This window comes from Elephas maximus, chromosome 9 (assembly GCF_024166365.1).
Source record: "Elephas maximus indicus isolate mEleMax1 chromosome 9, mEleMax1 primary haplotype, whole genome shotgun sequence".
Classification (NCBI taxonomy): domain Eukaryota; kingdom Metazoa; phylum Chordata; class Mammalia; order Proboscidea; family Elephantidae; genus Elephas; species Elephas maximus.
In genome coordinates, this window is record NC_064827.1 from 119,802,665 (window position 1) to 119,826,711 (window position 24,047).

At 40.5% G+C, this 24,047-nt stretch overlaps 2 protein-coding genes across 2 annotated transcripts in view; one reads left to right on the plus strand and one right to left on the minus strand.

The window, feature by feature from the left end:
- Positions 1-2,949, minus strand: part of LOC126082922 (zinc finger protein 420-like) — a 69,121-nt gene extending 66,172 nt beyond the window's left edge. The window contains exon 1 of the mRNA XM_049896065.1: positions 2,547-2,949. The gene's annotated coding sequence lies outside the window, so the exon portion shown is untranslated. The remainder of the gene's footprint in view (positions 1-2,546) is intronic.
- Positions 1-24,047, plus strand: part of LOC126082523 (anomalous homeobox protein-like) — a 261,904-nt gene that overhangs the window by 88,497 nt on the left and 149,360 nt on the right.

A 24,047-nucleotide genomic window follows, 5' to 3' on the forward strand; every position in this document is an offset into this window, starting at 1 on the left:
CCAGGTGTAACCTGTAGCTGGGGAAAAGGACAACTGGAGAAGGGAGGAACTGCTTCTGGATACTTATCTGGGATTTAACATGCAGCTGTGAGGGTTAGTTGATTAGGGAGACCAGTAGGCCTGTTCTTTTGAAATATGGAATGTTCAAGCACAGGCTGGAAGGAAAGGGATGCTGAGGCACTTACAAAATGGAGTTTGGTTTCTTATAACAGGGCTTTGGGGCCATGATACCAGCCAGACCTGGGAGATGGACAAGCAAATGGAGGGCTGGAGTTCAGGTACACGTACAATGATTCCATCAACCAAGCAAACGGGACGAAACCGCAAAAGGCACTCTGGACACTGAAGCTCATGTGAGCATACTGGGTTGGTAATGATCCATGGGTATTATCCCCATTGATGTGATCGATAACATTCAATACATATATTGAAACCTGTGAGAGCCTGAACTCTATGAGACTGCCTTTTTTTTCTGGGTCTTCTAAGTTTTACAGCATTGACAGGGCAAGTACTCGCACTCTCTCTTAAGAATCCTACCTCCTTTTACTTCTGAGTTTTCCTTCTCTGATGTTTTTCTGCCTCACATAGGTTGGTGCAGTGCAATATGTATACACACATATGTACATATATATACATATGAATACAAACTATCCCTGTCTTACTCTTCAAAGTTTTTTTTTTTTTTTTTTAATGTTCCTGAGTTCCTGGGTAGCACAAATGGTTAACGCAGTCGGCTGCTAATAGAAAGGCTGGAAGTTTGAGTCTCCTCAGAGGCTCCTTGGAAGAAAGGCTTGCTGATCTACTTCTGAAAAATCAGTCATCAAAAACCCTAAGGAGCATGGTTCTACTCGGACACACACGGGGTCCCGTAGGTCGGAGTCGATTCGGTGGCAGCTATTTTGTTTCATTTTCTTCATAGCAAAAAAGACGGTCCCTGGGTATCACAAACAGTCTGCCCCGGACGGCAAGTCTGAAGCTTGGTGGTTCGAACCTACTGGCATAACTTTGAAGGAATAGGTCTGCTGATCTGCTTGCATCAAGACTGGAACCAAGAAAACCCTATGGAGCAGTTCTACTCTGTAACACATGGGGCCACCATGAGATGGAATCAACTTGTTGGCAACTACCAGGGAAAATTTAACGTAAAGACAGGATATTCATGTCTACGTAGGCACTAAAAGTGGCTGCTGGAAACATGACTACATAGAAACAAATTCAAAGAAAAATTGATTCATTATTAAGCTTGAATGGAAAAATTAAAAACAATTCCCACTGAAACCACGTCTACAATGCAATAAAATGTAAGCAGACTGAGGATTTACTATAACTGAAGGAGTGAATGAGGAGCCCTGGTGGCACAATAAGGAGCCCTGGTGGTACAGGGCTTAAATGCTTGGCTGCTAAAGAAAAGGGTGGTGGTTCGAAACCAAGACTTGGAGGTCTGCCCCCATAAAGATTATAGCCTAGAAAATCCTATGGGAAAGTTCTACTCTGTCACATGGTGTTGCTATGAGTCGGAATCTCTCAGAGAGTTCCTAACAACAACAAATGAGCGAAGGCAAACTGAACCTTTATCAAAGACACATGGATACACTGATGGAACTTTCATCAAATATAACCATGTACGAAGTCATAAAGAAAATGTCAGCTAATTTCAAACAAGGCAGCATCTTACCATATTTGACAATTCTCCTTTACTGGATATTAGTGTTGTCTTCAATTAGAAATACAGCTGTAAAACAATCTCAAAAAAAAGTGCTCTTGCACAGTAAGATCAAAGTAAACAAAAATCAGATAGTGGACGCAAAACTACAAAGCAAAAGATAGTTAATATACTTAGAGCGTGATTCCAGGAAAAGTTTTCTACAACCTATGTGACAATTGGTAAAAGACCAATGTAAAGTCATTGTCACCATGAAGAATAAAAGTAGTCAAAACCAGGAAATGTGACCAAAACAGTTATCTAGAGGACATGTATCTTTAGAAACATAATATTAATAAACTTTAGTTAAGGCTTGAATTAATGAATACACTGTTTGATTTTGTAAACCAAGGGAATGAAAAGGAAGCAAATTGCATATTAAAAATTAAGTGGACATTCACAGAGCTGCAAAGAAATGATAAGCTTTTTAAGAATGAAACGAGGAAACAGATTATCTGACTAAAAAGAACAAAATAAAACTATCAGTTTTATCAGCAGATTCTGGGGCCATGGAAACCAAGGCCAGCCCTGCCCCAAAAGCCAAGAGGAATGGGGCTGGGAGCTGTCGAAAGAAACTCAGTCACTAATAAAATTAATCTATTAGATGAGGTTTATCGGACAGAGGATTTCGTATCCGGTAGCACCAAAGCACATGTGGAAAGCTTCTCCACTGGGGATCAGCAGTGATTGCCTTCACAATGACAAAATGAAGAAACAAAAGAAGGCTGTTTCACACTGGTGATACAATTTACTATTGAAAAGCTGTCACGATTTCATTGGTCACTGAGGGTGGCCTGATTCACAGGAAAGCCAGGCATAAGTTTTAGGTAAAGACAAGTCTTACCTGCTTCATCTACTCAACCCCTGATGCCATTTTCTCAAAGGACTCTGTTTCGATTTAACAGGGCGAAGACGAGAACCCACCTCCCAGTGGGGCCTTTCCAGGACGCGAGGTGGAGAGGGGACAGTGAAGGCTTCTAAGCAGGGAAAGGGGGTAGGCGGAGTCCACAGGCCCCAAGGCAGAAAGGCCGGACGGACCGGCCTGGGAGCGGTTTTAACCAGAAAGAGACGCGGATCCAGGACCTCGGCGGAGCAAGCGGACTCCACAGTCTCCTGGGGACAGCGGGAGGCGCGGGCAGGACGGGCGGGTGCGGGCCCTTTAGCATGTTCGCGGGGATCCCTGGACTGGCTGGGGAAGAAGGGACGCTGCAGAGGACACAAAGCGCGGGTCTGAACTGGAAAGACAGAGACTCACCGCCTTGGGACTGTGCTCTGTCTGAGCATTCCCCCTCTGCGCCCGCAGGAAGAGGCGCGGGCGGGGCTGGGCGGGGCTGTGCAGGGGCCGGGCGGGGCCTCGGGCGGAACAGCGCGGAGCGGGGAGCTGGGCGGTGGGGCCTGAGCGGCCCTCCGCACCTGGGCTCGCCTCGCCGTTCTTCCAGGTGCCCTGGGAGTCTCCTCCTTCTGCTGCGCTTCTAGGTCTTCCGGGGCCTAGGACCAGAGCTGCTTCCTGCGTATTAATTAGTTAACTGTTCAAACTGTTTAAGTAAAAGAAAAGAGCTATGACTACGCAAAAGAGGAGCGTTGTGTAGGTCACAGACATTAGAAGCTGAGAGGTTTTCCTTCTGCCAAGTGGAAAACAGGTTCAATCAAAGGGATTCCCACACCCCCCTCTCCCCGCAAGCAGGTGGAGTGAGGGGTTTGTGTGACTCAGGCCTAGGGGGCTGGGACTTCAGTGGGGGTTCGATGTGGGGTGGTGGTTGGGCCTGGGAAGATCTGAGGCTCCTGTAATTGGACAGGTTATTTCATTAACCAAGGCCTGGAGTTGTCTCTGTTGATGGAGGCATCTGATGATTTTAGTCACCAACCACTACTTTAAAAAGAGCAAAAGTTTCTGTTAGTGTACATACAAATTCCTTTTTCCTTTATTATATTTCTCTGTTCAACGTTCTTGAATTATAAATTCAAAGCAGCGGCAAAACTGGAAGGAATCTTTGGAATATTGTGACAATCTGAGGGTGAGTCTCAACCGTGGCCCCCTGCTTTGTTGCTTTCCTAAATCCCCTGATTTGTTTCACTTCTATGTCCATCATGTGGGGCACCCTGTTAAAAATACAGGCTGGCTCTACAGAAGACCGTGTGGAACAAGGGATGATATTACTAATGTCTGATGGATCTTGGCTGAAAGCAGAGAATACCAGAAAGTTGTTTACCTGTGTTTTATGGATTTTGTGAAGTCATTTGACTGTGTGCCTCATACCAAACTATGGATAACAATACAAAGACTGGGAATTCCAGGACACTTAATTGTGCTCATCAAGAACCGGTACATGGGCAAGAGGCAACCATTTTGAAGAGATCAGTGGGATACAGTCTTGTTTAAGATAGGAAAAGGTGTGTGGCAGGGGTGTATCATTTCACTGTCCTTATTCAGTCTGTATGCTGAACAACTAATCTGTGAAACTGTACTGTATAAACAGTGAGCCTTGGCTTTGCAGGAAGACGTATTTGCATCCTAAAATATGAAGATGAAACAACTCTACTTTTCAGAAATGAAGATGACTTGCAGCAGTACTGATGAAGGTCAAAGACGAGAGCTTTCATTATGGATTATGCCTGAACCTGATGAAATGGAAAATCCTCACAAATGAATCAATAAACAACATCATGATGAATGGAGGAAAAACTGATTTTCTCAATGATTTCACTCTATTTGGATCAACAATCAATATTCATGGAAACAGCAGTCAAGAAATCAAATGATGTGTTGCATGGGGCAAATCTTTTGCAAAGACCCCTTTAAAGGTTTAAAAAGCAAAAAATGTCACCTTAATGACTAAGATGCTATTATGACTTGAATTATGTCCCCACAAAGTATGTGTTGTAAATCTTAACCTCTATGCCTTTGGTTATAATCCCATTTGTGAATGGGTTGTCTTTGTTACGTTAATGAGTCAGGATTAGTATAGGGTGTATCTTGAGTCAGTGTCTTTTGAGATATAAAAAAAGATTAAACAAGTGAGCAGAGAGAGATGGGATAAGATGCAAGACACATGAAGATCTCCAAGGAATCAGAAATCAGAAGCTGAAGAGACAAGGGCATTTCTCCAGAGCTGGCAGAGAAAGCCTTCCCCTAGAGCTGGTGCTCTGAATTCAGGCTTCTAGCCTCCTAAACTGTGAGAAAATAAATTTCTGTTTGTTAAAGCCATCCACTTATGGTATTTCTGTTATAGCAGCACTAGATAACTAAGACATGTCCCCTGACCTAGTCCACGGCCTTTTAAATCACCTCATATTCATGGAAAACCTGAAAAATGAAGAAGGCAGAAGAAAAATTGATGCATTTGAATTGTGGTTTTGGCAAAAAATATTGAATATGCTGTGAACGGACAGATGAATGAACAGGTCCGTGTTAGAATAAACACAACTAGAATGCTCCTTAGAATCAAGGATGGCAAGACTTTGACCTACTTACTTTGGACATGTCATCAGGAAGGACGAATCTCTACAAAAGTACATCATGATTGGTAAAGAAGACGGTCAAAAAAAATGAAGGCATTCCTCAATGAAATAGAATGTCACAGTTTCCACAAGAATGGACTCTAACCTACCAACAATCATGAAGCTGGCATAAGACTAGGTAATGTTTCCACCTGTTCTACACAAGGTCGCCATTAGCCATCACCAACTTCACAGCAACAAACAACAATGGGATTCCTGATTTATATGGGTCTTTCTCTTTGTTATTGGGCTATTACCTGGATGTCTGTCAACAAAGTGCTGGTGGGGACATTTCTGTTCATGTAGCAAAGTATTTTTGTCAGATGCCTTCCAGGAGGTAGATTCCTATATCAACAGCATGCTTCATTGAAATTTTGGTGACTATTCCCAAGTTATCCTTCAAAAGGACATTGGCCCTTTATAATCACAACAAGAAAGTATTAAATGACATCTTCTTTACATTGGTCTTAATAAAAGATAATATTTGGCTATTTTTTAATTTTTCTGATTGATGGGCATATTTGAAAAAGGGTTTCATGTCTACTGTACTTGATTTTCCCCTCGCTTGAGATTGGGTACCTCTTTATAGGTAAAATGACCACTTATATTTAATTTCAAATAAAAATAGATTTGACGTATTGAACACTACTGACCGAAGACCAGACAAGTTGGGGAATGACATCAAGGACATCATACGTGAAGAAAGAAAGAAGTCATTGAAAAGACAGGAAAGAAAGAGAAGACCAAGATAGATGTCAGAGGAGACTCTGAAACTTGCTTTCGAATGTTGAGCAGCTAAAGCAAAAGGTATTTTTGATAACATCATATGCGTGTGAAAGGTGGACAATGAATAAGGAGGACCAAAGAAAAGTTGACGCCTTTGAATTGTGTTGGCGAAGAATATTGAGTGTACCATGGACTGCCAAAAGAACGAACAGACCTGTCTTGGAAGAAGTACACCCAGAATGCTCCTTGGAAGCAAGGATGGCAAGACTGCGTCTTGCATACTTTGGACATATTGTCAGGAGGCATCAGTCCCTGGAGAAGGACATCATGCTTGGAAGAGTACAGGGTCAGCGGAAAAGAGGAAGACCCTCAACAAGGTGGATTGAAACAGTGGCTGCAACAGTGAGCTCAAGCATAACAACGATTGTAAGGATGGCTCAGAACTGGGCAGTGTTTCGTTCTGTTGCGCATAGGGTTGCTATGAGTCGGAACTGACTCGACAGCACCTAACAACAACAACAGCATGTTTAATTTACTGTGAAATATTTTCATGTGCCATTTTTCTTTTTTTTTTTTTCAAGTTAAAAGAATGATTTTTATTTCTTTGTCAGTACTAGTGAATTTTTTTCATATTTCTGTTGGCTAATTACATATTTTTTAAGTTATCAATTTATGTCTTTTCCATTTCTTATTGGTTTATCTACTTGACTTTTTTTTTTTTTTAATAGTGCTTTAGGTGAAAGTTTACAGCTAAAGTTACCTTCTCATACCAAAATGTATACACACATTGTTATGTGACCCTAGTTGCTATCCCTATAATATGACCAAACATTCCTCCTTTCCACCCCAGATTTTTCATGTCCATTCAACCAGCTAATATCCCTCTCTGCCTTTTTTTTTTTTTTTTTCACCTCATCTCACTCACCTCTGGACAGAAGCTGCCCATTTAGTCTCATTTATCTACTTGAACTAAGAAGCACACTCTTCATGAGTATCATTTTGTGTCTTGTAGTCCAGCCCATTCTTTGTCTGAAGAGTTGGCTTTGGAAATGATTTTAGTTCTGGGTTAACAGAGAGTCTGGGAGCCATGTCTTCTGGGGTTCCTCTAGTCAGAGCCAGACCATTAAGGCCGTTTTTTTTTTTTTTTAACTAGGATTCAAGTTATGCATCCCACTTTTCTCCTGCTCTGTCAGGGACTCTTCTGTTGTGTTCCCTGTCAGGGTGATCATTAGTGGTAGCTGGGCACCATCTAGTTCTTCTGTTCTCAGGCTGATGGAGTCTCTGGTTTATGGGGCCCCTTTTGTCTCTTGGGCTAATATTTTCCTTGTGTCTTTGGGGTTAAATTCATTCTCCTTTACTCCAGGTGGGTTGGGACCAATTGATGCATCTTAGATGGCTGCTCCCTAGCTTTAGGACTCCAGATGCCACTCATCGAAGTGGGATGCAGAACATTTTCTTAATAAACTTTGATATGCCAATTGTCATCAGGAGACATGTGGAGTCCACTTGCTTCACTGATGGTCCTAGATCCTCGTCTGTTTCTGGTTAAAACCTCTCTGAGGCTGGTCCGTCTGTCCTTTCTGCCTTCTGGCCTGTGGACCCCGCGTGCCCCCTTTCCCTGCCTTTACTCTCTGCTCTCCACCTCGCGTCCCGGAAAGGTCCCACTGGGAGGTGGGTTCTTGCCTTTGTCCTGTTAAATAAAAACGGAGTCCTTTGATTCACAGAATGGCATCAGGGGTTGAGTAGATGAGGCAGGTAAGACTTGTCTTTACCTAAAACTTATGCCTGGCTTTCCTGTGAATCAGGCTATCCTCAGTGACCAATGAAATCATGACAGCTTTTCAGTAGTAAATTGTATCAACCAGTGTAAAACAGGCTTTTTTTGTTTCTTCATTTTGTCATTGTAAAGCCAATCACTGCTGATCCCCGGTAGAGTAGCTTTCCACATGTGCTTTGGTGCTACCGGATTCGAAATCCTCTGTCCAATAAACGTCATCTAATAGATTAATTTTATTAGTGAGTTAGTTTCTTTTGACAGCTCCAGCCCCATTCCTCTTGGCTCTTGAGGCATCATTGGCCCTAATTTCCATGGCCCCAGGATCTGCACCTGAAAGTTTTATTTTGTTCTTTTTAGTCAGATAATCTGTTCCTTCCTTTCATTGTTAAAGCTTATCATTTCTTTCAAGTTCTATGAATGTCCACTTAATTTTTAATATAAAATTTCATTTCCTTTTTCACTCCCTTCATTTACAAAATCAAGCAATTAATGTATTCATTAATTCAAGCCTTAACTAATGTTTGTTAATATTATGTTTCTAAAGATATGTGTCCTTTAGATAACTGTTTTGGCCACATTTCCTGGTTTTGACTACTTTTATTCTTTGTGGCAACAATGACTTTAAATTGGTCTTTTACCAATTGTCACATAGGTTGTAGAAAACTTTTCCCGGAACCATGTTCTAAGTATATAAACTATCTTTTACTTTGTGATTCGTTTAGTTTTGCATCCACTATCTTAGTTTTGTCTACTTTGACCTTGATCTTACTGTGCAAGAGCTGTGCCTACATAATAGCAACAGCACCTTGTTTTTTTTCTTTTTTTTTGGAGATTGTTTTACAGCTGTATTTCTAATTGAAGACAACACTAATCACTAATATCCAGTAAAGGAGAATTGTTAAATATGGTAAGATGCTGCCTTTTTTGGAATTAGCTGACATTTTCTTTATGACTTCGTACATGGTTATATTTGATGAAAGTTCCATCAGTGTATCCATGTGTCTTTGATAAAGGTTCAGTTTGCCTTCACTAATTTGTTGTTGTTAGGTACTCTCGGGTAGATTTGCACTCATAGCAACACCATGTGACAGAGTAGAACTTCCCCATAGGATTTTCTAGGCCATAATCTTTATGGGGGCAGACCTCCAAGTCTTGGTTTCGAACCACCACCCTTTTCTTTAGCAGCCAAGCATTTAAGCACTGTACCACCAGGGCTCCTTATTCACTCCTTTAAGTATACTAAATCCTCAGTCTGCTTACATTTTATTGCATTATAGATGTGGTGATTTCAGTGGGAATTGTTTATAATTTTTCCCCTCAAGCTTAATAATTAATCGATTTTTCTTTGAATTTGTATGTTTCTATTTAGTCATGTTTCCAACACCCATTCTTACATGCATACATAGACATGAATATCCTATCTTCACGTTTAATTTTCTCTGTTGTTAGCTGCTAACGAGTTGATTCCATCTCATGGTGACCACTTGTGTTACAGAGTAGAACTGCTCCATAGGGTTTTTCTGTTTTGTTTTGGTTGTAATCTTAATGGAAGGAGATCAGCTGACCTATTCTTTCAAGGTTATGCAGATAGGTTCGAACCACCAACCCTTAGATTAGCCATCCAAGGCAAACTATTTATGATACCCAGAGACCTTCTTTTTCCCTAGGAAGAAAATAAAACAAAACAAAATAGTTGCCATTGGATCGACTCCAACTTATGGTGACCTCACGTGTGTCAGAGAAGAGCCCTGCTCCTTAGGGTTTTCGATGACTGATTTTTCAGAAGTAGATCACCAACCTTTCTTCCAAGGAGCCTCTGAGTAGACTCAAACTTCCAATCTTTCCATTAGCAGCCGACTGTGTTAACCATTTTTGCCACTCAGGAACTCAGGAACATTAAAAAAAAAAAAAGAAGAACTTTGAAGAGTAAAAAGGGTTACTTTATATCCATATATATTATATGTACGTGTGTGTGTATATATGTTGCAAAAGCGGGAACCTTATGTGAGGCAGAAACAGAGAAGGAAAACTAAGAAGTAAAACAAGGTAGGATTCTTAATAGAGAGTGTGAGGAATCACTCTGTGAAAGCAGTGAAAGTTAGAAGACCCAGAAGAAAAAAGGCAGTTTCATAGAGTTCAGGCTCTCGCAGGTTTCAAGATATATATTGAATGTTATCACTGTCATTCACGGGGATAATACCCGTGGATTATTACCAAGCCAGTATGCTCACACGAGCTTCAGCGTCCAGAGTTCCTTTTGAGGTTTTATCACCTAGGCTTGACTGATTGAATTATTGCACTTGTGACTGAATTCCAGCCCTCCCCCTCTTGCCTGTCCATCTCCCAAGTCTGCCTGGTATCATGGCCCAAAACCTGTTATAAGAAACCAAACTCCATCCTGTAACTGCCTCAGCATCCATTTTCTTCCATTATGTGCTTGAACATTACATATTTCAAAAAAGCAGGCCTACTGGTCTTCTAATCAACTAACCCTCACAGCCAGATGCTAAATCCCAGATAAGTTTCCAGAGGCAGCTCTTCCTTTCTCTAGCACTCCCTTTCCCCAGCTACAGGTCACATCTGGGAATCCAGATAGGGACCCCATGCTCTTGCTGCCAAATTTGTATCCCCAGATCCCAGTTTCCTGCCACTTAATTAAACAGTAGTAAAATTTTTAATTAAGCCCATGAAATAGACTGTGCTCCCTCCTGGAGTCTATTACGGGCTGAGCCCGGGTCTGTTTACAGTGTCTTTGATTCTCCCTTTCTTTGGCGCTCCTGTGAAGTCAGTTGCAGTGCTGGAGTGTGCTTACCTCTGGGACCTGTGAATAATAAACAGTCATTTCTTCGTTTTGGGTGTTGAATATTAAAGTGCAGCTTTGTAACCAAGGAAATCCCCACCTAATTTCCACACAGGTGGTCTCACCAGCTGACTCCCTCTGGGTAGCCGTGTGTTTCCTCCTGCAGTGGACTCTCATTTAACTCATCATATTCACCTAGTGTTAACAGGGATTCCAACACTCATCACATGCTGGGTCTTTCTGGCAGGGCCAGCTTCCACTCTCTGTCACTGCTTTAGTATAAACTATCAGATATGGCCCACTCCAAGGGGCCCACCAGGAATCACAGAGGCAATCTAGCACTCTGGAAATTCCAACAGTTTAGAGTTTACCTCCCAGGAGCCAGGACAAATGCCAGAACTCACTTTATTATTGGTAGTTGCCATGAAATCCATTCTGACTCATGGTGACCCCATGTGTGCAGAGTAGAACTGCCCCACAGGGTTTTCAAGGCTGTGACCTTTTGGAAGCAGATCCCTAGGCCCCTCTGGGTGGGTTCGAACCATGAAACTTTTACAAGTAGTTGAGCACTTAAGTGTTTGTTCCACCCAGTAGCCATAGACCTCTCTTAGGTGAGAGATCAAATTTCTTACTACAGAAGTAGAATTTAACTGTCCATTGTTCTAAGATACTGGAAAACACGAACAGAAAATGGTAGTGAAAATCCATGCAGGAAATCCTTCATTGGGAGACAACCGCTCCTAGTTTGGGTGATTATAGTGTTGGCGTGTGTGCACCGTTGGTTTCTGTCTTAGCTAGCTAGTGCTGCTGCAGCAGAAGTACCACAAGTGGGTGGCTTTACAAAGAGGAATGTATTGTCTCACAGTTTAGGAGGCTAGAAGCCCAAATTTAGGGTGCCAGCTCTAAGGGAAGGCTTTCTCTGTCAGTTCTGGGGAAGGTCCTTGTCATCAATCTTCCCCAGGTATAGGAGCTTCTGAGCACAGGGAATCTGGGATTCAAAGGACATGCTGTTCTCCTTGCTTTTGTTTTTTGGTGGTATGAGATGCCCTGTCTCCCTGCTCACTTTTTTTCTATCTCAAAAGAAATTGATTTAAGACACAACCTATACTTGTAGATTGACTCATGCCTTACTAACTTAACTGCCTCTAATCCTGCCTCAACCTCACAGAAGTAGGATTTACAACACATAGGAAAATCACATCAGTTGAGAAAATGGTGGACCATCACACAATACTGGGAATCATGGCCTAGCTAAGTTGACATGTATTTTGAGGGGACATATAGCAGTTTCTTAAAAAAATCGGATCATTTCATAAATAAGTTTTACATATTTTCCCCATGGCCTTTTACAGCCTAAAAAAAACCCTATGTGACAGTTCTACTCTTTCACATGAGGCTGTTAGGAGTCAGAACCAACTTGGCTGTGTCTAACAAGTTAATAGTAGTACAAATAATAATAACTACTTATATGTATATGTGTGTACATATGACCTTTTAACTAAATTTTTGTTGTTAATTTTTAACTTGTTTCAACTTTTCTCGGTTAATACACCTTCTGCCAATGTCCTTTTAATGGTGTATATTTTACTTGACTTTTTGATTCTTTGGGTTCAGCTCTAGAAACCAACCACCTGCATTCTCCCCTTTATTAAAATGTTTGACCCAAGGGAAGTTAGAGCCCGTGATACAGTTTTGTTTCTCTCTCAAGTGAGAACAGATCCCTTCTGTTGTGATCACAAGGTTAGATCCTAACCTTTCATTAAAGCCCCTTATTGATTCTTTGATCTGTAATGGGATGAATTGTTGCTCTGGTTCATCTGAGAAATTATATGTACTTCGTTGACAGAACATAATATTTATCACTTGGTAAAAGACAACCACTTGTTGAATTGTTTTTTCATTTGTATATTTCTTTTGACTAATCCAATCTAATCAAAAATATAAAATCCACAGTGAATCTCATATCCTCAATACCCCTTAAACAGTAACTCCCCATTCTTCCCTACTCTAAGACCCTGGTAGCAACTAACAAATTTTTGTCTCTAGGCTTTAATTGGAAAACCTGGTGGTGTAGTGGTTAAGTGCCATGGCTGCTAACCAAAAGGTCGGTAGTTTATATGCATCAGGCACTCCTTGGAAACTCTATGGGACAGGTCTACTCTGTGCTATAGGGTCACTATGATTATGAGTTGGAATCAACTCAACAGCAATGGGTTTGGTTTTTTGGTTTTATGCTTTAAACTGGATTAAATTTAGCAATATATAACTTGCTCAGAATTATCTTATATGGACCCATCCATACACTTGTTGTTTCCTACTCACGTTTCCTATGCACAACAGAATAAATCACTGCCCAGTCCTGCACCATCCTCACAATCCTTGCGATGCTTGAGCCCGTTGTTGCAGCCACTATGTCATCCATCTTTTGAGAGTTGTCTTGGTTATCTAGTGCTACTGCATCAGAAATACCACCAGTGGATGGCTTTAACAAAGAGGAATTTGTTCTTTCACAGTCTCAAAGGCTAGAAGTCCAAATTCAGAGTACCAGCTCTAGGGAAAGGCTTTCTCTCTCTGTCGGTTCTGGAGAAAGGTCCTTGTCATCAATCCTTGCTTGGTCTAGGGGCTTCTCCTCTAAGGAATTTCATGTCTAAAGTATGTGCCCTGCTCCTGGTGCTGCTTTCTTGGAGGCATGAGGTCCCCCTTTCCCTGCTCTCTTCCCTCTATTATATCTCAAAAGAGATTGGCTTAAAACACAATCTAATCTTGTAGCTTTCATCAACATAATTCTGCTAATCCATCTCATTAACATCATGATGATAGGATTTAGAATGCATAAGAAAATCACATCAGATGACAAAATGGTGGACAATTACACAATACTGGGAATCGTGGCACAGCCAAATTCATACACATTTTTTTGTGGTCACAATTCGATCCATGACAAGGGTCTCCCACTTTTTCATTGACCCTCTACTTTACCAGTCCTGATGCTCTTCTCCAGGGACTGGTCATTCCTAATAATATTTCCAAAGTATGTGAGACGAAGCCTTGCTATCTTCTCTTCTAAGGGGCATTCTGCCTGTACTTCTCCCAAGATGGTTCTATTCATTCTTCTGGCAGTCCAATATTCTTCACCAACACGTAATTCAAATGGAACAATTCTTCCTCAGTCTTCCTTATTATTATCCAGGTTTCACATGCATATGATGTGATCAAAAATACCATGGCTTAGGTCAGGTGCGCCATCTTAGATTGAATAGTGTCCCTCCAAAATACCTGCCAATTTGGTTATTCCATGATTCCCAGTATTGTGTGATTTTATCACCACATATGATTTTCCTATGCATTGTAAATCCCATCACTAGGATGTTAATGAGATGGATTTGTGGCAGTTATATTGATAAGATCTACAAGACTAGATTGTGTCTTAAGCTAATCTCTTTTGAGATATGAAAGAGAGAATCCAGCAGAGAGACGTGGGGACCTCATAACACCAAGAAAGCAGCAATGGGAGCAGAGCACATCCTTTGGATCCAGGGTTCCTGTGAGGAGATGCTCCTCAACCACGAGAAGATTGATGACACGGACCTTCTTCCAGAGCCAACAGAGAAAGCTTCCCCTAGAGCTGATGCCCTGAATTTGGACTTGTAGCCTATTAGACTGTGAGAGAATAAATTTCTCTTTGTAAAAGCCATCCACTTGTGGTATTTCTGTTACAGCAGCACTAGATAACAAAGACTTTTGCCTTAGTCTTCAAGGTGATGTCTTTGCTTTTTAACACTTTTAAGAGGTCTTTTGTTGCAGATTTACCCAACGGCCAATGCAATATGTTTTTGGATTTTTTGATTGCTGTTTCCATGTATGTTGATTGTGGATCCAGGAAAAATGAAATCCTTGACAATTTCAGTCTTTTCTCCACTTATCATGATGTTGCTTATTGGTCCAGTTGTGAGGATTTTTGTTTGCTTTTTAAGGTGTAATCCATATCGAAGGCTGTAGTCTTTGATCTTCATCAGTAAGTACTTCAAGTTCTCTTCAATTTCTGAGAGCAAAGTATGTCATCTGCATAAGAAAAGTTGTTAATGAGTCTTCCTCTAATTACTGATGCCATGTTGTTCTTCATATAGTTCTGCTTCTTGAATTATTTGCTCAGCATATATATTGAATAAGTATGGTGAAAGGATATAACCCTGATGTACACCTTTCCTGATTTTAAACCACACAGTGTCCCTTTGTTCTGTTCGAATGACTTTATTCTGCTTGAATGCTGCCTCTTCATCTGTATACAGAATGTACATGAGAACAATTAAGTTTTCTGCAATTCCCATGCTTTGCAAGCCATTATTTGTTATGATCCACACAGTTGAATGCTTTGCCCAGTGAATAAACTGCAGGTAAACATCTTTCTGGTGTTCTCTGCTTCCAGCCAAGATCCATCTGCCGTCAGCAGTGGTATCCCTTGTTCCACATCCTCCTCTCAATCAAGCTTGAATTTCTGACAATTTCTGTGGATGTAGTGCTGCAACTGTTTTTGAATTAGCTTTAGCATAAATTTACTTGCATGTGATACCTCAATCAAAAGTTATACATATACGTCTTGCTTCCCCTCATATTCATGTGAAAACAAGAGCAGCCCCCTGAACACCAAAACTACCCTATGGACAATTGGTGAATTGTGTTTTCTGTGTTAGTTACCATAGATATGCAAGGATATGCCCAACAATTTCCCCCAGAAGGAGTGGTGTCTTACTTATCTAGTGCTGTTATAATAGAAATACCACAAGTGAGTGGCTTTAACAAAGAAATTTATTTTCTTATACTTTTGGAAGCTAGAAATCCGAATTCAGAGTATCAGCTCTAGGGGAAGGCTTTTTTCTCTCTGTGGGCTCTGGAGGAATGTCCTTGTCTCTTCAGCTTCTGTTTTCTGGTTCCTTGGAAATCTCCATGATTCTTGTCATCTGTCTTACTCGATGTCTTGCTTGTTTGTTTAATCCTCTTTATATCTCAAAGGAGATTGATTTAAGGCACACCCTACAGTAATCCTACCTTGTTAACAAAGACAACCCAGTCCCAAATGAGATTATAACCACAAGCGTAGAAGTTAGGATTTACAACACATATTTTGGGGGGACACATATCAATTCATAATGTTTCACACGTTGGCCCTCAAAATTCATGTACTTGCCACATGCAAAACACATTTACCCCATCACATCATCCCAAAAGTCTTAAATCCACTCCAAGTCCAAAATCTTATCTTCTGAATCATCTAAATCAAATACGGTTGAGACTTTAGGAACATTCCATCCTGGGGCAAAGCAAAGTTCCTTTTTATCTGTGAACCTATGAAATCTAGAATACACATAATCTGTTTACAAAATACAGTGTTGGAACAAGCACAAGATAGACATTTCCATTACAAAAAATGGGAGGAGTTGGAGGGAAAAAAGGGATAACAGGCATCAAGCAAGTCTAAAACACAGCAGAATAATTTACATTAGCTCTCAAGGCCTGAAAATGACCCTCTGTTCTGTGGGACTATCTGGGCAATGGCCCTCTCCTCAATCCGCTGGATGTTGGCCACACTGTCTGGATTCCAAATGGAGGCCCCTCAGTCATGGGCAGTACCTCCGCCTTCCACGTCCACTGGAATGGCAACTCTGTTCCCTTGTCTTTGGGTGGCCCCATTCTCCTAGTCTATCTGAGTGGTGTCCCCATCCCTTCAGCCCTGGCCTGTTCTTCTGACCTTGGGCATGTTAGTCCCACCACTTCGGCCTTGGACTGTGGCCCCATACCCTTGGCACACCTTAATGGCAGTCCCACAGTCTGGAACCCAGCTGGTGAAGATCCAACTGTGAAACCTATAAGAATGTTGCCCCACCCTTTGAAACCAAGAAGCTGTGGCTTCCTGTGCTCTTTCCAACAGCTCTGCTGATCTCTGAGTTGCTCCAGAGATGGCTCTTTTCATGGAGGACAACAGATGTAGCCCCATTGGCTTATTTCCTGCTTGCTGAATTCCGAGAAGCAGACGGTTTTCTTTCCTTTCAACATTTCCCTGTTCTCTTCAGTCTAGCCTGATGATGGGTCTTCTGCTGTGGTGATTGATTATAGCCATCACAGGCTTAATCACTTTAAGAAAAGACTGTATAGCCATGTCCTTGGTGAAAATGCTAGGACAAATGTTCTTAGTTTGTACAATAGAATCTTCCAAATCTTTAAGTTTTGTTTTCATTTCACACAGTTTAAAGTCCATTTCTTTCCTCTCACATCTTACTAAAGCAGCAAGGAGAAATCAGGCGGCCCCTTCAAGATCTTGCTTAGAAATCTTCTCAGCCAGGTATCCAAGTTCATCACTTACAAGTTCCACTTTCCACCAGACATTTGCACAGAATTTAGAGAAGTTATTTGCCACTGCATAAACAGCATTGCCCTTCCTCCATTATCCAATCACATGTTCGTCATTGCGTTTTAAAGGCTCACTAGAAGCACATTTAACATCCGCGTCCGTAGCAGCATTCTGGTGCCATATGTATTCTCTAAGACAATAGAGACTTTCTCTATAGCTCTCCTAACTTCCTTCTGAGCCCTCACTAGAAATGCCTTTGATATCCATAATTCTGCCAACGCTCTCTTCAAGGCAATCTAGGCTTTTACTATCAGGCACCTTGAAACTTTCCCATTACCCAGTTCCCAAAACCACTTCCACATTTTAGGTATCTGTTAGAGCAGCACCCCTCTCTTCTGGTACCAAATTCGGTCTTAGTTATCTAGTGTTGCTATAAAACAAATACCATAAATGGATGGCTTTAACAAACAGAAATTTATTTTATCACTCTTTAGGAGGCTAGAAGTCTGAATTCAGAGTGCTGGCTCTAGGGGAAGGCTTTGTCTTTCTGTGGACTCTGGGAGATGTCCTTGTCTTTTCACCTTCTGCTTCCTGGTTCCTTGGAGATCTCCATGTGTCTTGGCATCTGTCTTACCTGATCTCTGCTTCTCTTACTTGCTTGTTTAATCTCTTTTATATCTCAAGAGAGATTGATTTAAGACACACTGTACACTAATGTTATGTCATTAATATAACAAAGATAATACATTTCCAAATGGGATTATAACCACAGACGTTAGGATTTACAACACATATTTTTGGCGGAACACAATTTAATCCATTACAAGTGGGTATACTTGTCTTCTCTGAGGGTTTTGTAAAGAAGTATTTTGTTGGAGAACTACAGGAACCTGATGTACCTGGCGGATGTAGAAGTCAGAATCTGCCCTTGGATGTTCTTGCCTTTTCCATTGTGGGTCTCTTGAGAGCCCTGCCTTTATTGACTGAGTTTCCATTCCCTTCTTTATTGGAATAGTTCAGGCTTTGTTGATTCAGAGCTGAAGAGCTTCATAATGTGGCTGGCATCTGAACTTTTACCTTCCCGTTTCGTCAAATGATCTGCCCTGGGTTGATGGTGGTTCGAGAGCTTGAGTGTGCATGAAACCTGTGGCCAGCATTTCACACATCCAGTGTCCTGGTCACTCCGCTGTGCTTTTGATTTAGTAGTTCATAGAAGACTGCTTAGAGGTCTGCACCTTTAAAATGATCCCTAAGCATTTATAAGATGGCAGCGGTTCCTTTTAAAATATTTATTGTGGTAAAATATAACTAAAATTTTTGCCATTTTAACCAGTGACATTAAATACATTAACATGTTGTACAACCATTTCCTCCATCTATTTCCACAACTTTTTCATCATTCCAAACAGAAATTCAGTTTCCCTGAAGCAATAACTCCAAATTCCCTCCTTCTTAGAGTCCCTTGTAACCACCTGTAAATGTTTGTCTCTATGTAATTTGCCTCTTCTACTTATTTGCTATATAGTATAATATTTGTCCTGCTTTGTCTCACTAATTTCAATTAGCATAGTGTTTTCAAAGTTCATCCATGTTGAAGCATAAAGAAACTCTCTTTTTTTATGAATGAATAATATTTTGTTGTAAGTGATTTATTTATCCATTCATCTGTTGATGGACAGTTGAATTGTTTCCACCTTTTGGCTATTGTGAATAATGGTGTAGTGAACATTGGCATACAAGTATCTTTTTGAATCCCTGCTTTGAAGTCTTTTGGGTGGGTTCAAACGGCCAACTTAGACTTGGAATGTCTGAGTCACATGGTAACTCAATATTTAACTTTTTGAGGAACTGCCAAAATGTTTTCCACAGTGGTTGTAATATTTTACATTCTCACCCACAGTTCATGAGGGTTCCAATTTCTCTACATAATCATCAACACTTCTTCTTTTCCAGTTTTCTGATAATAGCCATGCTGGTGGATATGAAGAGGTATCTCACGTGGTTTTGATTTGCATTTCCCTAGTGATTATATGACATTAAGCATCTTTGCATGTGCTTATTGGACATTTGGATTTCTTCTTTGGAGAAATGTCTATTTAAGCCCCTTGACCATTTTTTAAAATTTGGAAATAAATTGCCAGGCCTTTCTTCCCAGTTTATCTTAGTCTGGAAGCTCTGGAGGGTGAGGAAAAGGGAATGCTGGACGTTGAGGAAAAAGCAAAGCCAGAGGGTGAAGGAAAGCCAAAAGAAGAAGGAAAATCAGAGAGTGAAACAAGGTCTGCAGAAAGGCACCAAGAGGAGGATTAACCCAGAAAAACCAAACCCAGTGCCGCCGAGTCGATTCCGACTCATAGCGACCCTATAGGACAGAGTAGAACTGCCCCATAGAGTTTCCAAGGAGCACCTGGTGGATTTGAACTGCCGTCTCTTTGGTTAGCAGCTGTAGCACTTAACCACTACGCCACCAGGGTTTCCAGAGGAGGGTTAGGTACCCAGAAAAGCAAAAAGAAAAACCAACAGAGGGCTCGCCCAGTACCTTAAGGAATATAAGAAAGCCATACATAATATGCATTTGAGCAATGAGGAGATGATAAGAGAGTTCAATGAGATAGCTAGGGTGGAAGATGAGGTAAATAAAAACAGATAGAGTTTGGGAAAAGTTATAATGATGCAAAAATGTTTTCAGGATCCCTTCTACCCAAAGTGGTCACGGCAGTGCTTTGTGTTTCAGTAGGGCATTTGAACCCATGTACATGGAAAAGGTGTTCATGATTCTTTGAAAAGTAAGGCACTTTATAATAGCATAAAAAATGATGACGTTCAGCATCATAGCAACATAGAAGTCCCCAGTGGCAGACAGATGACGGCTGCACATGCCATGTATTGGCAAGAATCAGAACCGGGTTTTCCGCAGGAGAGGTGGAAATTTTACCACTAAACAATATCCCCATTTTTCATTATAATAAAAAAGGTCATTTGACACAGAACTGGCCAATAATATAGACAAAATGAGCCTCATCTTTTCCCATATAAACATTGTAAACCTAAGAAGGAAAAAATAGACTTTTCCTCATCCTTCAATCTTATTCTTTCTCAGACAACAGCCAGCTTGCCACAGAGAGAATGCGGCTGTGTGGTGATGGAGGTAGAGGAGGTAGGAAGAAGGTTCCTGGGTCACTGATCACGTCACAGATCGCCTGTCACATCCTGTCCTGTAACCTCCAGGCTTCTTGTTAAATGAGGAGCTAAAATGATAAATTCTTGTGTCAGTTTTCCAGATGTTCTGTCACTCACAAAAACATTCCTACCTGAGCAACGAAATTACTATTTTGTGTTGAGAGATCCTGGACATCGATTGTAATTTTTACCTTAGAAAAATGTCAGGAAAACCTCCCACCACTGTTGATGAAAGAGAGAAAGAGAGGTACTACAAATAATCTCCTTTTTATAACTAAACTTTGAATTAGTCATCTACCCTTCTTCTTTCTATTTCCCCAATCCCGGTGGCTTTTTTTTTTTTTTACTTGGCTGAGACAGTAATATCCCGGTTTAAGCTCAAGACTCATACCTAAGGCTTGTATTACTGTGACTCTCAACACTTTGTGATATTGCTGACCACTATTCACTTTGTTTATATGAGAAGATATCATATAAATACATGTAACTATCACTCTTAACATGTTGTTGTTAGCTGCCATTGAGTTCACTCCAACTCATAGCAACCTTATGTACAAAAGAACAAAATATTGCCCAGTTTTGTGCCACCCTCACAATCCTTGCTATGTTTTACCTCATTGTTGCAGCCTGTGTCAATTCATCTCATTGGGGATCTTCCTCTTTTTCACTGACCTTCTACTTAACCAATCATGATGTCCTTCTCCAGGGACTGGTGCTTCCTGATAACATACATGCCCAAAGTATTTGAGAAGCCTCACCATCCTGGCTTCTAACGAGCATTCTGGCTCTACTTTCAAGACAGATTTGCTCATTCTTCTGGCAGCCCATGGTATATTCAATATTCTTCCCCAACGCCATAATCAAAACGTATCAATTCTTCTTTGGTCTTCCTTATTCATTGTCCAGCTTAAACATGCTTATGAGATGGTTGAAAATACCACAGCTTCAGTCAGGAGCAACTTAGTCCTCGAGGTGACATATTTGCTTTTTATCACTTTAAAGAGGTCTTTTGCAGTAGATTTGCTCAATGCAATACATTGTTTGATTTCTTGACTGCTGCTTCCATGGACGTTGATTGTGGATCCAAGTAAAATGAAATCCTTGACAACTTCAGCCTTTTCTCAGTTTATCTTAATGTTGCTTATTGATCCACTTGTGAGGATTTTTGTTTTCTTTATGTTGAGGTATCATCTGTACTGAAGGCTATAGTCTTTGATCTTCATCAGTAAGTGCTTTAAATCCTCTTTGATTTCAGTAAGCAAGGTTGTGTCATCTGCATAATGTAGGTGGTTAATGAGACTTCCTTCAATCCTGATGGCCCGTTCTTCATACATTCCAACTTCTCAGATTGTTTGCTCAGTATACAGATTGATTAAGTATGGTGAAATACAACTGTGACACACAGCTTTCCTGACTTTACTCCACGCAGTATCCCCTTGTTCTGTTCTAAGAACTGCCTCTTGGTCTATGTACATGTTCCACAGTTTAGCGTTCTGGAATTCTTGTTCTTTGCAACCGTTATCTATACTTGTTATGATCCACACAGTTGAATGCCTTTGCAGAGTCAATAAAACACAGGTAAACATCTTTCTGGTATTCTCTGCTTTCAGCCAAGATCCAACAACATTAGGAATGATATCCCTGGTTCCACATTCTCTTTGACATCCAGCTTGAATTTCTGGCAGTTCCCTGTTGATGTACTGAGAAGAAGCCTTACCATCCTGACTTCTAACGAGCATTCTGGCTCTACTTCTTCCAAGACAGATTTACTCATTAATCTGGCTGTCCATGGTATATTCAATATTCTTCCCCAAGACCATAATTCAAATGCATCAATTCTTTGGTCTTCCTTATTCATTGTCCAGCTTAAACATTCTTTTTTGAATTATATTCAGCAAAATTTTACTCGTGTGTGATATTAATGATATTGTTCAATAATTTCTATATGTTTTCTTGGATCACTCTTAGCATAATTAACATTCATTCTTTTAATGTAATTTTTTTTTTAATGCTCAAATAGAAATAATGTGATTCCCTTTGTTGTTGTTGTTAGCTGCTTTTCAGTTGGCTCTGACTTATGGTTACCCCATGCACTGTGGGATGATATGGACCATTGTGATTCCTACAATTTTCATTGGCTGAATTTTTTTTTTTTTTTTTTTTTTTAGGAGTAGATCACCAGACTTCCTAGTCCTTCTCAGTCAGAAAATTCCTCTGAAACTTGTTCACCATCAAAGTGTCACAGAAGCCTCTACAGGTGGCGGTATGAGGTGCATTGGTTGACAGTCAACACCAGGTCTCCAACATGGAAGGTGAGAATTCTACAACTGAGACGCCTTATATATGGTCATTAATCCATTTCGAGTTAATTTTCGTATACGGTGTGAAGTGTGGGTCCACCTTCTTTGTTTTACATGTGGAGAACCAGTTTTGCAAGCCCCATTTGTTGAAGAGACTTTTTTTTTTCCTCATTGAATGGATTTTCTACCTTTGTGGAAAATCAGTTGACCATAGATGTATGACTATATTCTGGACTCTCAATTCTATTTTATTGGTCTATATAAATGATCTTGTTTGGCTCACTGTAGCTGTGTAGTATAATTGTTAATAGGGATGTGTGAGTTGTCTTACTTTGTTCCTCTTTTTAATATTGCATTGGATAGTTGTGTCCCCTTGCAATTCCATATGAACATCAGCATTGGCTTTTCCGTTTCTCCAGAAATGGCTATGAGAGTTTTGATAGGAATTGCAATGAAACAATGGATCACTTTGGGTACTATTGGCACTTAGCAATATTAGGTCTTCCAATGTCTGAACACAGGAGGTCTTTAAATCAATTTGAACTAAAAACACTACTTGTTGCCTTTGAGTTGATTCCATCTCTTAGCAGCCCCATGTGTTTCAGAATAGACCAGCACTCTATAGGGCTTTCAAGTCTTTTTAATATTTTTCTGTAATGTTTTTTATAGGTTTCCCTCCACAAATCTTTTACCTATCTGGTTAAATTTAGTCCCAAGTGTTTTTTTCTTTTAGATATTATTGTAAATAAAAGGGTTTTCTTAACTCCCTTTTTAAGTTGTTAATTTCTGGCTTATAGAACTGCAACTGATTTGTGTGTGTGTTGAACTGTATCCTACAACTTCGCTGAATTCATTTATTATCTCTAGTGCTTGTGGATTCTTTGGAATCTTCTATATATAGAACCACGTCATCTACGAATAGAGATTGTTTTACTTCTTTCTTTTCTATTCGGATGTCTTTTATATTTTTCTTACCTAACTGCTCTGGCTGCACCTTCCAGTACAATACTAAATAGCAGTGGTGAAAGTGGACATACTGGTCTGTTCTGTTCTTAGGGGGAATGATTTCAGTCTTTCTTCATTGAGTATGATGTTAGCTGTAGGTTTTTCATAAATGCCTTTTAACATATTGAGGAATCCCTCTCCTATGTCTAGTTTACTGACTGTTTTTATCATGAAAGTGTCGTGGACTTGGTCAAATGCCTTTTCTGTGTTGAGATGATAATGTGATTCTTTTCCTCTGTTTCATTAATATTTTTTTATTACATTGTTTAATTTTCTTACATTTTTCTTTTGTTTTAATTTATAGTGCTTGAAGTAAAAGTTTACAAATCAAGTCAGTCTCTCATACAAAATCTTATATACACCTTCTTTATGTAAACCTAGCTGCTGTCCCCCTAATGTGATAGCATACTCCTCCCCTCCACCCTATACTCCCCGTGCCCACTTAGTCAGATTCTTTCTCTCTCTGCCTGCTCATCTCACCTCCAGACAGGAGCTGCCTGCATAGTCTCATATGTCTGCTTGACCCAATAAGCTCACTCCTCATCAGTATCATTTTCTGTCTTATATACTAGTCCAATTCCTGTCTGAGGAGTTGGCTTTGGGAATAGTTCCAGTCTTGGGCTAACAGAGGATCCAGGGGCCATGATCTCTGGGGTCCCTCCAGTCTCAGTCATATCATAAAGCCTGGTCTTTTTAGGAGGATCTCAGATCTGCAT